We start from the raw sequence: 15,519 nt of genomic DNA on the forward strand, positions 1-15,519 counted from the left end.
ACAGTAGTACGTTAGAAAGATGTCAGGGGGAGATTTGGGATGTGGGGATTTGATTGGGGGATATATGTTCTGTTTTATCCAAGTCGAGTTTCAGAAACCTTTCAGCCATTCATGATGAGATGGTTGAGGCACAACATGAAACCTTATCCAAAACTGAGGGAGACAAGTCGGGGGCACAGATAGATTTGAGTTTCATCAGCATACAGATGGTACTGTAAACCAAGGGAGGATATGAGACTACAGAGAGAGGAGGTAAAGAGAACAGTGAAAAGAGAAAGAGTCCAAGGACTGGCCCTTGGGGAACACCAACAGGGTGGAGTAGAGGAGGAATTACCGTTAAAGAAACTTGAAAGGAGCGTTCAAACAGGAAGGAAGCAAATCAAGAGAGAGCTGTGCCACTGATACCAATGTGAGTTCATGTTTTGGATTAGAAGGGGGTGATTGACAGTGTCAAAAGCATGAAAAAGGAATGACACCGGAGATAATAAAAGTTGCCTTGTGACTTAGTTCTGATGAGGTTTTTGGCCACCTTAGTAAGGGGAGTTACAGTTGAATGAGCAGGTCTTGGTGTTCAGAGAGTCAGCAGAGGAAAAATTTTGCATGGCGACAGTAAATGCTGTGTTAGGATGTTGTATTCTGGCTTTGTAGTCCATGAAGGCTGGATTTCCCCCTTTTATGCTCAGCTGTACAATCAGTCTTTTGTAGATGTTTGGTGTGATTATTGTGCCAGGGTCGGCGGTTAGCATAGTTTGTGATCAAAGTTACGGATATCTCTCTGCCATTGACCTGGGAGAAGTGGCAAAGGGGGGCAAGAATTAGAGAGGTAGGAAAGTTGTGGTGAATAGTGAGTTGTCAAGGTAGGTGAGGATGAATGGATAGAATGCACTTCAAATGAGGTGTAAATGAGAGGAAGGGTAAGGAAGTACTCAGTATGTACAATTAGGGGAGATAATGAGACCCACATCACCATCTACTCTGTTGCCAAGTCTGGGAATATGTAAAGTGCAGACGTCTAAAAGAGAGTGCAGCAGCAGAAACAGAGTCTTAGGAGGAAAGCCAAGTTTCAGTGAGAGACATGAGGTTCAGAGATTTGGAGAGGAGAAGGTTATGGATAGAGATAAGCTTGTTGCACACAGATCTGGCATTCCATAGACCACAAAAGAAAGGACATAAGAATTTATGAGTTGGGTGAATGGCAATGATGTTAGAAGGAGGGTGTGAAAGGGTGGTGAAGAGTGAGGCTGTGGGGGTGAGCTGTCACCAGCAAGCCGCAGGATAGACAGAGAATGCAAGTGAGTGAAGGAGTAGGCAGACAAGCAGTGAATAGACTGTGTAAGAAGAGAGGGAACAGAGTGAGTACAGGGAGAATGATATATTGTAACACATAATGATAAATCACAATATGGCAAACTGAAGTCTATGTGAGTAGCAACTGTAGTAGGTATTTTAGACTAAGTAAATTGAATTTCAGGTGTAGGATTGTATTAATAAAAGTCGCAAGGACAGAATAGATGGCATGGTGTAATTACCAGTTCAGGATGGTAACAGCAGAGGTTGTGTTAGAGTCCAGGTTGTTTCCTGATGAAGATTCATTCTATAGACCTGAGGTGGAAATTGCAGAGTGTAAGGGTGGCTCCAATCCTGTTCCAATTCTTGGTTCAATACCCCAGAATAATTCCCAAAACACTACAGAATTGGCACTTGAGATCTGGGGCTGTGACCGTGCCTAATGTTTCAATAGTAGTGCTTTAGGCTCTGGTATGACTTGACTGAAAAAGAGTATAATTTTACCCTACAACTATTTACATATATTAATCTAGGTGAAATTTCCTGACAGTTGCCCAATAATGGCAGATTTCCAGCCACCATTTTTTCATGTTAAGCAGCAAGACAAATGACTAACTGTAAAAAATAAAATGTACAATAGGGTAGAGATCATAGGTTGGTAAATAGGAACATTTACGTGTTTATTTTCAGAAGTATATGATACTGTATGGCCCTTAATAGGGAGCTCCCAGCTGCACACAATCAGCCTGTTCTGTAAAATACAACCTTCTGGTGGCTGGAGGAAATTCATGATAGCCCAAGTATTTGTGCCACCAGCCAGAAAAGCAAGATATGGTAAGACTCATAACAGTAACCTACTCATTGTACCTTAAGAAGAATATTTTTAGAAGCCAAATCTTTGCTCAATTGGCTGGGAAACCTTTCCTATATTCTCTTTTTGCCCACTAACTAATCTTTTAAAGGGTGACAAAAAAAAAAATGTATGTCTTAAAGCTGATCTATTACCAAATGTTTTACTTTATATACCAGGGTAGACAACCCTTTTATGTAAAGTAAAATCTTATTTTTCTTTTTTTTAAATAAAGGCTGAAGCCTCTTCTCTTCTGACAGAATCGGAGTGCAGAGGCTCATGGGATACACACATCATGGATTCTGGAGTCTTCTGACATGAAGAGAAGGTGCTTTCTTCTATATGGGGAAAAATGTGCATGCGCACTGAGATTGGTGCTCTTTTTCTCCCCATTTAGAGCAGGCTACATCACACGATCTCACTCCTGCACCACAAGAAGAAAGAAGAAGATGGCAGTGCCCTGCACTTCCTCCATGCCAGGATGAAGGAGGATTACAGAACAGGATGGGTCTTTTTAGTTCTGTTTTATTGATACATTCCTTCCTCCTATGATCAAGTCCAATGAATACCTTATATCCTTCTCTACAGAGAATTGCATATCCTTAATGCATGTGGTCACAAATATTACTATGTTTACAATGCCTTCATTTGTAGTCACCTTATTGTGTTGTTGTGAGCTGAGACTACAGTTGTAATCACCCACAGCCATGTGAAGACTGTGACTTTGGATATTCTTTAGTGTTTACCCTTTTCCACACTTTCTCTTCTTAGCGCTCTAAACCCCTTGTTTCCTTTTTTTTCTCTACCATCATGCCTTTCCTTCTGAACCCCTAGTCCTGTCCTTTACAAACTTGTCATCTCTCCTTTCCTAATCATACACAGATGCTCCCTGAGTTACGATGGTTCGAGGTATGATATTTCCGAACTTACGATAACTGTCTCGTGAATTCAAAGATGAGCTGCACAAGATCGTTGTCAATGAGAAATACCTGCCTGAACAAATCTTCAACACAGATGGAACAGGCCTCTATTGGAAGCAAATGCCTGAAGGCACTTACATTTATAAACTATGCCAGGATTTAAGGCATTTCAGGATAGAGTGACTCTGCTTCTTGGAGGATATGTAGCCGGGTATAAACTCAAGCCTTTCATGATTTACCACTCTAGTGCTCTACCAGCTAATCTGAGGGCATTAACAAGAATCAGAACATGTTTCCTGTACATTATCGGCATTATAGGAAAGCGTGGATGACTAAAGTCCTTTTCGAAGACTGGTTCATATACTGCTTCATTCCTGAAGTTAAGGAATGTTGTAGGGAAAACAACATTCCCTTCTAAATTCTGCTGATTCTTGACAATGCTCTAGGCCAACCCCAGTACATCGGTGATGCAGATGAAAACATTAGGGTAGTGTTCACTCATACAACCCATGGAACATGGTGCAGTGGCAATGTTCAAGGTATATTACCTCAGAAACATTTTTGCCTTAGCTGTTGGAGCTACTGAAGAGAAAGAGCTCTGAATTTTCTGGAAAGAGTTCTGAATGCCATAAAAAGCATTGCAAAGGCATGGAAGGAGGTAACAGAAGAATGCATGAGCGGGATCTGGACAAATTTGTTAAAAGTGTATGTTAACACATTCAAAGGCTTTGACAAAGAGGATGCAGTTGCTGAAATGAATCAGAATATTGTGGGACTGTCATCAGAAGATCTGATTGAACTTGCAGTTCCCGGTGACGTCGGTACGTGTAGACGTTCCGTTCGGGGCAGAGCGGGACATTCAGATTTATTTGTATTGCATTCAAGACAAAATAAATGTATTAAATGCAGTATATTTATATATATATATATATATATATATATATATATATATATATTTTTTTTTAATTAATTTAAATTAATATTTTTACATGATTTTGTGTTTCAAACATTTTTACACTTATACTATTTTATTACACTGTAAAATAAATTTTCATAAAAAACAGTGTACTGCTTTTAGACATATAAATCCAGACAGAAATTACCACTCAGGAGGTATAAGAAATAAACTGTATCACCACAGCCTTCCAGGATATTGGAGCCTCAACCCTAATTTCTCGTAGTGAATCATTACTTAAATCAGCCTCTACAGTTGAAGAGGAGTTTATTGACAAGCCTTCTGCTGTGAAATCACTTGCTGTATCATTAACATCCTCATCACCCGAAAATTAAGTGCAGCCATCTACTGTACAATGTAACATTGTTCAATTATGCAGACATCAGACAGAATGTTGGTGAGTACACATACTTCATTTGTACACATACTTGATGATATTGAATGATATTTCCAAGTTACGATGGGGTCGTCATAGCACATCTCAATCGTAACTCAAAGACTACCTGTACTGTTTTCTAAGTCTGGATTTACTCTCCTAAATCATCAGAATTTTTGTCCATAATTGCCATTTCCCTGCTCCATCATTATCCAGATTTACTATTGTTCTCTGTGACATGTACTATCTACAAGCAATACAATAAAATTAGCATTAAAATATTAATATTGGGATTGTATTATTTACCATACACTGTGTATATTGACCAATTGGTTAATTACTCTGTAGGCAGCGAGGTGGCTCAGGGGTTAGCACTCTGGCCTTTAGCGCTAGGTCCCAGGTTCGATCCCCAGCCAGGACATTATCTGCATGGAGTTTGCAGGTTCTCCCCGTGTCTGCGTGGGTTTCCTCCGGGTACTCCGGTTTCCTCCCACATCCCAAAAACATGCAGTTAGGTTAATTGGCTTCTCCCTAACAATTGACCTTAGACTACATTAATCACATGTGTCTATGGTAGGGACATTAGATTGTGAGCTCCTTTGAGGGACAGTTAGTGACACAACTATGGACTATGTACAGCGCTGCGTAATATGATGGCGCTATATAAATACTGTATAATAATAATAATAATTACTCTTGTGAATTAAGTTTGCAGATTACTCAACCTACATTCTAGTAAGACAAAATTAAAAAAAAAATAAGTTCCAATGATTTGACAACTGGAAATCAGGAAATAATTAAACCACAGGAGACAAGAGTACTGAGGCGAAATACTGATGAAAATCTCCAAAGCTGGCAACAAAAGTGTATAGCAAGCATTAGAGATGGAAATGGAATGAATACCATTTGGCTCACATTTCTTTTTAAACTCAAATCCTACAGCAGCTTCACCCTTTTGCTTCTCTTGTATAAAACATATCATAACATAGGCCTGTGGAAATAAATACATGTCATCCTAATGGTTGATTGCATAAGATGCTTTATGAACAGTAATAAAAAAGGCTTCAATGACTGAAGATGTACCTATTGTAATATTGTTACTGTTTCACTCATAAAAACAAAACCATTTTAATCCCCAAACACATGACCAGGGTAGCTCAGATCTTAGCCCCCTTTTATCCAGTGTTTACCCCCATCCCCCTTTAACTTCCCCTCCCACTTATCAAACCTTTTCCCCACATCAAAACCTCTGCTCAACCTTTCTCGTACTTAATTTTTCCGCACCCAGAATTTTTCACCAAAACTTTTTCCGCCCCCTAAAACTTTCCCACACTTCCTTCTTATTTAAATCCCCCCCACCCTTATTGCTTACCAGCCTCTCCCCCTAAAAACACACGGACACCTACTTGGGAATACAATGGCTGGCAAGCAGCTGTTTATTAACAAATATAATTTTTTTTATTTAATTATAAATAACAATAATAACTTATATAACATAATATAACATATAATATATAACAACACGATCACAATATTTACAATATTACCATAACACTAACATTTCAGATTTTGCTAACATATAAAACTTTCTTTAATACTTTTAAATAACTGTGAACCAAAAACCTTTTGTTTAAACACTGTGCCCTATCGCACTATTCCAAAACCTCAACTCAGTTTTTTTAACCCCGAGGCTGCAGGTCTAGGAAAGGTAAAGTCCACACCACCAAATGTAATTTACCATTTTGAACCACACTGGCCCCTAGCTGCCCAGCAACGCCTCAGGGGCCCCACCATAACACCATTAATGAGCACCCACTGGGTTGCCCTTCCAAATGACCATCAGGACTTTTACCCTCCTAGCCCCAACCGCCACAGCGCTCATGCAGGATACCTCAAGCCTGAGCACTCCTCCACACCCGAAAAGCCTGCTGCACTCCTTCCTGCAAGCTTAGGAACCACAAGTCAGTGACTATGGCATTAAGGTGTACCCCATCCCTGTGCAGGAACTTCACTGCATCTTCTTCTAGCTCCAAATGCCTGAGGACTATCCCCCCATTCTTGGCCACAAATCTGCCCACCTCTTTATTCACCTTGATCCGGGCCTTGTTCAACTTTTATACAGAACATGCCCCTTTCCAAATGGTTCTGGCTACAATGTCTGACCAGGCAAAAATAACCCATGGGAATTCTACTTTCAACCTCAGAAAATCAATCCTCACGTCCCTAATCAATTCCCGCATAGATTGCTGCCCTAAATTGTTACCCCCAGCGTGTATTACCACCTCATCTGGTTGATGCTCCAGCTCCACAAATCGCCTCATTTCTGGTACCACTCTGCTTCACAGAATGCCACAGACTCCCAACCACCGAACAGTAGCCTCCTCCCTGGGTAAACCCAGCTGTTTGGCATCCGGTCGTACTCCCGCTCTTCTGGCCCCCCACCATTCATAGGAGTGGCCTAGTATCCAAATTCAACAGTGTCGCCCTCCTGTATCAAAACAAAGAGAAACCAACTCCGCTGCACAATGCCCCACACTTATATTAGTGTCAGGAAGACCCCCCCTTTTACACTTCTGCCCCCTTTTTATTACAACAGCTGGGGCCACTCATACAACCGGAACTGACTCGATTCCCACTGGCCAATCCTCCGAATCACTTCGTCCCCTAATCCCCATTTCGCCGCCTCTGTGGCCACCCCAATCTGAAAGGAGTGGGACCAATAGCCCACAGGATCCTTACCCATGCTTACCAAACATCTCCTAAAAACCGCAGTGAACTGAAAACAGGACAAGAACGACCCATTTTCATACACTAACACCAGCCCCCCTACCTGGGGGTCTCTGCTAGGGGAACTCACCAACCACTTTCACTGGGCAAACCGGGGGCCTTCTATTCGGAACAGACATACCCAAAACCCTTCCCCAACTGATCAGTCTGATCAGGACCGGTGAATCAACACTCACCTCCTCCGGAGTCCATGTGATGTCCTGAAATAGCACACCACCAGCTCGTTCCCGAGCTGGACTGACCAATTTCCCAATCCTCATAGCCCCAAAGATTGCCAAAACAAATGCCGCCTTGAAGAGCCATATTTCAAATGCACCCCCACATACCCCTTCCAAACTGTGCAATAACTCCCCCAGCATCGTAAATGACACAAGCCTCCTGCCGTCTGGAATCTTCCTACCCCGCCTAAAACCCTTGACCACCTGCCGTACTAAAAATTCTTTGGTAACATTTCTAACTCCTTACAATTTAAAATAAAAAGCAAGACCAGCCAACTTTTTGTTAACCCCAGCCACGAACACCCCGTTCGCAAAATCTTGCGCTAACCAAAATAACAACACATGTAGGGGCCCCCCTCTGGAACTACCTCCCCTCAATTGTCTATAAAGCTCCTCCCACTCCCCCCAAACTGTTGAATAAGCTCTCAACGTCTGCTCACTCACTGACCGTCGAATCATCTTACCAATTATTCCTAAACTAGCATCCACAACACTGTCGGGCAAGGCTCCCTGCGCTGTTTTGCCTCCAGCGCCAGTGCGCGCAGCCTGTCCTACTAAAAACAAGACAAAGCGTCAGCAAGGACATTCCGCACCCCAGGAATATGTCTTGCAAACAAATAGATATTGTTTTGTAAACATTTCAAAACTAAATGCCGCCATACACACAGACTAATAATAGCTTGCACCACTCCTAGGTTGTCACAGTGAAACCTCACTTTTTTGTCCGCCAAGGCCTCCCCCCATAACTCCACCACTACCACTATTGGGAACAGTTCCAACCCCACTAGGTTCTTCACCAGCTCCGCCTCCAGCTCAGCACAGCTCCGGGTCAATTCCATAATTTACCGAACCCCGGCGGGAACAATAAATGAAGAATCATGGGAAACTTACCTGGCTCCTTTTTAGGTGCCAGACCCAACAGCAATACCACCAGGCCTGCCATTGGTGGTACCTCAAAGGGGCCACTCATCCTACCCAAAGCTACCTCCTTCGCCAATTTTGCAGACACTTTCTCAGGATGCTGCAATGCCGATCTCAAATTTTGGGGTTCCCTGGGAATTGTACTTATCTTACAGGGAATCCAAAAACCTTGCTCAAAACCCACCTCCAAGGTCCTGGCCACCGCTCACCTGAGTCATGCCCTTTTTCACCACCATCCCCCCCTTTTCCAGCCCCTTGTTTGAAACATCTGGCAAGGCCGTGGTTACCTCCACATCCTGAGCACTCATGGCGAAAACAGCAGCTCCCTCCGAATTTGCAGGTACTCTCATTAAATAACCAACACACTCCCCGCTTCTTTGCAGCCTGTGATCCAACCCCTTGTTGCCTGCCAGCCCCCTCTTGAAAAAACTGCTGACCGCCAGGCCTTCCCACTGACATAATCTTCATCCATAGGCCTATATCTTTGTGGTCCCCTTGCAGACCGCCTTCCGCTGACTAAACTGTTTGTCATAGCGTAACCAGGCCGAGCCCCCATACAATCTGTATGCCTCCCTAATCGTATCTAGGTAACAAAACAGGCCCGTGCACAATTCTGGCTGGCGCTCTCCTATAACACTTGCTAGGATACTAAACCCTTGTAAGCAATTAAAAAAGGTGCAAGGAATTAGGCGATGTCTACAATTCTAGCCATCCTCCTTACGCCCCTCCCCCATCGGCCTATCCACGTTAAACCACTCTAATGGTAACAAAGAAAAAATGTCAATGTACTCACCTTTTAAAAGCCGCTCGCTTACTTCCTCTTTCAAATGTGCTCCTAGTGGTCCTTCAAAGCAAACCTAGACCTCCCCTCTTGCCACGTCTCCCACGCCCTCCGTCGGTCCCGTCTTGCTGACCTGTTCCTGTCCCTGCTCCGTCACCCTGCCTGCTTCCTTGTCCCCCACCTCTACCACCCCTGAACCCCTGCCCACACCCTCCCCGCTAACCTCAAGTTGTCGCTCTTCCAAGATGACGTCCCTTCCCCCCTACCTCCTGATACGCTGCCTGAAAGTAGCTGAGGAATTTTGCTGAGTCTTGAAATTAATTATTTTTGTACTTGTTACGTTTTGTAGATGATTGAATTATGTTGAAACTAGTTGTACTCTTCTTACCAGTAAACTAGGGTCCGCTTCCCCCCTTTTTGCCTTGAAACTCTTCCTTTCCTCCCTACGGCCATATATCTGTTACTTTGACAATAATATCTTGTTCTTAGAGACCCACAAGGACGTCTGTCATGTCTGCTAATTGTCTGTAGTCATGTGATCATGCACTGATCTCATTTTCTTTTCTACCTCTGCCCTCCCCTATCTCCCTGTAGATATCTTACAAACCTAGGCACTGTGGCAGTGTAGATTCCCTCATAGAAGGACCACATTTTGCCCTACAATATCCGACACGTTTAGCCACAAAGGGCTTCCTCAGAGAACATTCAATACCTGTTTACCATGTTTGGTCTTTGTAATTATATCGTATGAGAATACCATGAAGACATACCAGTAATTTGAACCTTCAAACTTTAATTGCTTGTTTATTCACTTGAGGTTTTCAACACTCAAATACCGCTACACCCGTACAATATTCTATCCCTGAGGAAGCCCATCGACGTGAAACGCGTCGGATATCGTACGGCAAAATGTGGTTATCCTTACTTTGCCTTTTATGAACATTTGGTTGATGTATGTATATTTAATGTACACCTAATCCCTGTGAGTATTGTAACAGGTGTTTTGGTAAATACGTTTAATCTGTACTTGTATTGTGTATGAATAAGTTTCCTACAAATATACAAACAAGTTCATTAAGCATTTCCGTGAGCTCTAAACCTCTTTTCTCTAACCTTTCCAATAATAGGAGAGAATATACAACAAAAACCTTCCGTTCTCCACTGTGAAGTATAATCGCCTCATTACTGAGCAACAATATCAAATTATGTGGGATCAAGTGCATAATGAATGTGTTAGGATACATGGAGATAGAAAATCAATGGCCACAGCATTAGCGTGCAAACAGAAAGCAGGAGAAACCGTAAGGAATTATAGTCTAGTCTAGGATTAGGAGGAGATTTAAATGTTGTTTTTATACAGTCACTGATTAATGGATTATTCCCTGAACATGCTAAAACTGCCAAAATGAATATTGATAATTGGAGCATATTACCCCCACAGGATATAATGGGACAATGGTTAGCTCAAACTTGCTTTGAGCTACCTAAACCGTCAAAGCCCCATGTGCAGGGACTCCATTATTCAGGGAAACCTGGAGGGTACAGAGGAAAAGGTAGAGGCAAAGGAGGTAGACAGGACAGGAATGACAATAGAGGAGATGGAAATGTTAGAAGGAATGAAGTATGTTTTACCTGTGGACAGGAAGGTCATTGGGCCAGGGAAAGCCCTACACACCAACAGTGGGATTCCTGGACTGCACCCCATATACAGCACTCACAAAACAACATACACCAATATACCAAAAGCAGTATCCTAATAACTAAAGACAAGGGGGGTTGCTTAGCACCCATGATTCAATCTTTCTACCAGCAAGGCATACTTAAGAAAACTTGCTCTCCTTACAATACTCCAATAAATCCTGTCAAAAACCCAGATGGTTCATACCGTTTTACACAAGATCTCAGAGCCATCAGTGAGCTGGTTATGCCCCTGACACCAGTCATGTCAGATCTTAGTACCATCCTTACAGCAGTACCGCCCGAGACCCAATTTTACAGTGTTATTAATTTGGCCAATGCATTTTTCTCCATACCAATATCGCCTGAGACTCAGCCCCTTATGGCTTTCATTTTTATGGGACAGCAGTACACCTGGTGCCGCTTGCCCCAGGGTTTTGTTGACTCACCCGCAGTTTTCTCAATTGCCCTCCAGCAGGTCCTTGCCAACTGGCAGCCGCAGCATGGTTCAACTTTATTACAGTATGTATTGATTTATTGTTGTGTAGCCCATCGCAGGAGGTATGTCAGAAGGATACTGTTTTATTGTTGTGTTTTTTGGGAAAGGAATGACAGAGGGTGTCGCAGAAAAAAATTCAGTTCTGTCTGCAACAGGTCACATTCCTGGGAATGCTTTTAACCCCAGGATCCCGGCTGCTAGCCCCCAGCTGTGTACATGCCATTACCAGTCTGCCTTGCCCACAGACAAAGAAACAGCTGCTCAGCTTTCTTGGCATGATCAATTTTTGCAGACACTGGATTACTGACTGCTCGTATTGGGACTCACAGCTCCGTCTCAGTACCACCCCCAGTGCCCCTAATAACATTCAATGGTCTGATGAAATGACTAAAGCATATGTGGGGTTCAAAGAATCCCTGACCTCTGCCCCTGCATTTGGGAATGCCAAATTGCAATGTACCATTTGTATTGTATGCAAGAGAGAATTGTAAATCCATGGCTGCTGTGCTTGCTAAGATGCATGGAGGTAAATTGAGGCCTGTGGCGTATGTCTCTAAGACACTGCCTGTTACTGTGCAAGGCATGCCAGCCTGTCTGTGTGTGCTGGCAGCATGTGCAATGGCTGTAAAAGTGTCTCACTTCTAACTTTGGGTCACGAGACGATACTTTACGCATCCCATGCTGTACTACACTTGCTTAACAATTAACCCACCTAACACATATCAGCACAAAGGTCTGGTTATGAAGTTACCCTAACATCCACTGCAGGATTAAGTGTAAAATATGCTTCTGCCACCAGCGGTCCTGTCGCTGTGCTCAATGCCCTCTTAGGTCTTAAAGGGCCAGAGGATGAAGTACCAGAGTCAAACTCATGTATCACTGAAATACATAACACATCAACACCACGTTCAGACTTATCCACAGCACCCATTCCTCTAGCAGAAAATGTTTTTGTAGATAGGTCTTGTTCCCGACCCTCTGACAAAACTTATTTAGCAGGATATGCCGCGGTACAGCTCCCAGACACAGTCCTTGAAGCTGCCCCACTCTCTGTTAACCTTTCCCAAGCGGCAGAATTGATAGCACTCACCAGAGCCTGTGAAATTACGCAAGGAAAAGCTGTAAACATATTCATTGACTCCCGCTATGCTTTTGGAGTTGTACATGACTTTGGAGCCATTTGGCAGCGAAGAGGTTTTACCACAGCTGATGGAAAACCCATTCAGCACTCCACAATAATTTAAAAACTTATACAAGCCATTCACCTCCCCAATTAAAAAATAGCCATTGTCAATTGTCATGCACACACTTCTTCCAATTTCTTCAATGCCAGGGACAACAGACCAGCAGATTTTCATGCCAAAGCCACTCCTCAGTCTACCACATCCACTAGCCCCCCTGATACACTTCTGCTCGCCATCCCAGCTTCCACTAAAACCAACACACTTCTAACACAATTACAGTCCTTTGCCACCTCACAGGACATTGAATTCTGGGAAAAGGAAGGATTGACCTTAGATTCCTTTGGAATCTGGTCAAAAGGAGGGATAGTAGGGCTGCCCTAAATAGAAGTACCCCGCATTGTTTTTCAAATTCACGGTATAGGACACAAAAGCATTAAGACCACAACACAAGAAATAAACAAGCAATTTTGTGCCCAGAATTTAAAGGAACATACACGAGCCATACTTTCCCATTGTTTAACATGTACTAGAAATAACGTGCAAGGAAAGAAAGCAGGACAACATGAACATTTGTTACCTCCACAGGGTCCATTTCAAGAGTTACAAATTGATTTCACATGCCAAAGGCTTCCAGTGGATTTCAGATAATGTTAGGGATTACAGATAGATTCAACAGATGGGTAGAATCTTTTGTAATCAGGAATGAAAATGCAAGGACAGTAACTAAAATACTATGCAAGGAGATCATCTCCAGATTTGGATGCCCAGTGAGAATAAGCTCAGACAATGGCACTCCATTCAGTTCTAAAGTCACGCAGGAGATAAAATGATGAACATAGAATGGAAGTTTCACATCCCATATCACCCCCAGAGTGCTGGAATAGTAGAAAGGATGAATAGGACACTGAAAGACAAACTTAGGAAAGCAACTGGAGGGACATTCCATAAGTGGGACCAATACCTACCAGCCGTGCTAGCAGAAATAACAATGACACCCAATCTAGTTAATAAGCTATCACCCTTTGAAATTTTAATGGGACGTCCATTCCCCAACCCTTGGGCCAAAGAACCTCTTATCTTACTACCAGTAGACTTACAACAAATTCAGGATCAATATGTAGCTAAGTTACTTGAAAATTGAACAGCAAATACGGAGATATCTCTCTCTCTTTTCCTCTCCCTACAGTTCAACCTACGCACCTGTTCAAGCTCAGAGACTTAGTGTTGGTCAAAGCTCTGCACAAGCACAAATCCTTGGATCCGCCCTTTGGACCACCGGTCACTGTGCAAGCCATCACTAGAACAGCCGTGCTTACCAGTGGAGGACCCACCTGGATACACGCTTCAAAAGTGAAAAGGGCACCGCCCATCCAGCGCCAAGATGATGCTTCTTGATCCACAAGTACCAACCCAGATGCTTGTCTGCAGTTTTGGAGCCCTGATGGTCATATTCTGCCTTGTTTGGGTCACAACAACTTGCCACTATCACCCTCAAGATTTTCCTTCATTTGCCTCCAATCAAGCCATAGTCTAAAGAATGACTCCACCCTGTCTATGCACTGGCGAGGATTTGAGTATAGTCACTAGACTGACTTCCGTGGTAACATATGGGAACGTCTTGCCAAAGAAATATATAATAGCTCTAGTTTTTGCTTATCTGATATGCATAGTACTCAAGATGTTAACTTCTTGTTTGATTGCTGTCTCCACTCAAGTCAGCATACTGCTTAGAGTCTTAAGCAATATCTACAATGACACTGATGTTACTGAAAGTGATATATGTTTACTTCATAACCTTTATAACTTTTGCAACAACTGTAAAACCTATAATTCCCCTGAAAAATGTATGATTTTTACACATACTATAAATATTATCCAGGGAGATATATGTTACCGCATGACTTGTAACCCCTCTGAAATAACCCACTGTAGGATGACAGTACTAGAGAGAATCACTCAGCTCCCTCAAGTTATGTATGTCCAAGTACCTGAAGCTGTCTATTTGTATGTAAAGGAACAGAGGTATGAGGTCAAGTAGTTATCCTTTGTTGAAGGATAAAAAGAGGGAATTGAAAGTAGCTGAGGAATTTTGCTGATTCTTGAAGTTAAATATTTTTGTGCTTTTGTTATGTTTTGCAGATGATTGAATTATGTTGAAACTGATTGTACTCTTCTTATCAGTAAACTAGAGTCGGCTTCCCCCCTTTTTGCCTTGAAACACTTTCTTTCCTCCCTACTGCCATATATCTGTTACCTTGACAATAATATCTTGTTCTAAGAGAATCACAAGGACATCTGTCATGTCTGCTAATTGTCTGTAGTCATCTGATCATGCACTGATCATGCCTTTGAACTGTTAAACTGTGTGCAAACAAAAAAGTTTTGCGAGTGATCTAACCAGACATTAAGTTGCGTGTGTTACATTCTTCCAGCGCTGTAAACAGAAGCGATCAGAAAGAGGGAAAATTGATCTGGGATCAATAGGAGACTGCCTTAACACCCCCCCCTTCATGACCCCCTGCCTCAGGGCCTGCACCACTTCCCTGAGGCCCGCTAAAACTTCTTGCACCCCTTCCCCGGTAACCTGTTCCTCAACCGCCATACCCAAAGCCCCCCCTCTCCTGGACCCCCCTGTGAAACCCCCCTTCAACCCTCCCCCCTCTCCCCCCTCTCTCCCAGGACACATATTGCTAACATTACCTGCTACCTCGCCCCATGACCCACCCCCAACATTACACACGTTACATATTCCTCCCCCCATGACTCCCCCCTCGACAACCCACAGTATAATCATGACCCTCTGGGGGCTCCTAAAAACGGCGCTGAGCTCTGGCGAAAGGTTCTGGGCTTAAGCGTACTGGAGGCCTATGCCTCCGAGGCCGTAGCCCCCCTAAACTAACCTGGGAACCACTAGGAACCCCCCAATAGCTTCAGCCACCCAAGCTTGCAACCAGGCTTCACATTCTGAGGCCGCAGCCGCCCTGAGCTGATCCATCAGGGTGTCAAAAGACGCCATGCTGATGTTCCTACCTGTAAATTCTTCTTCCCGCAAAAAACTGTCCCT

Source organism: Pyxicephalus adspersus, chromosome 4 (assembly GCF_032062135.1).
Source record: "Pyxicephalus adspersus chromosome 4, UCB_Pads_2.0, whole genome shotgun sequence".
Lineage (NCBI taxonomy): Eukaryota > Metazoa > Chordata > Amphibia > Anura > Pyxicephalidae > Pyxicephalus > Pyxicephalus adspersus.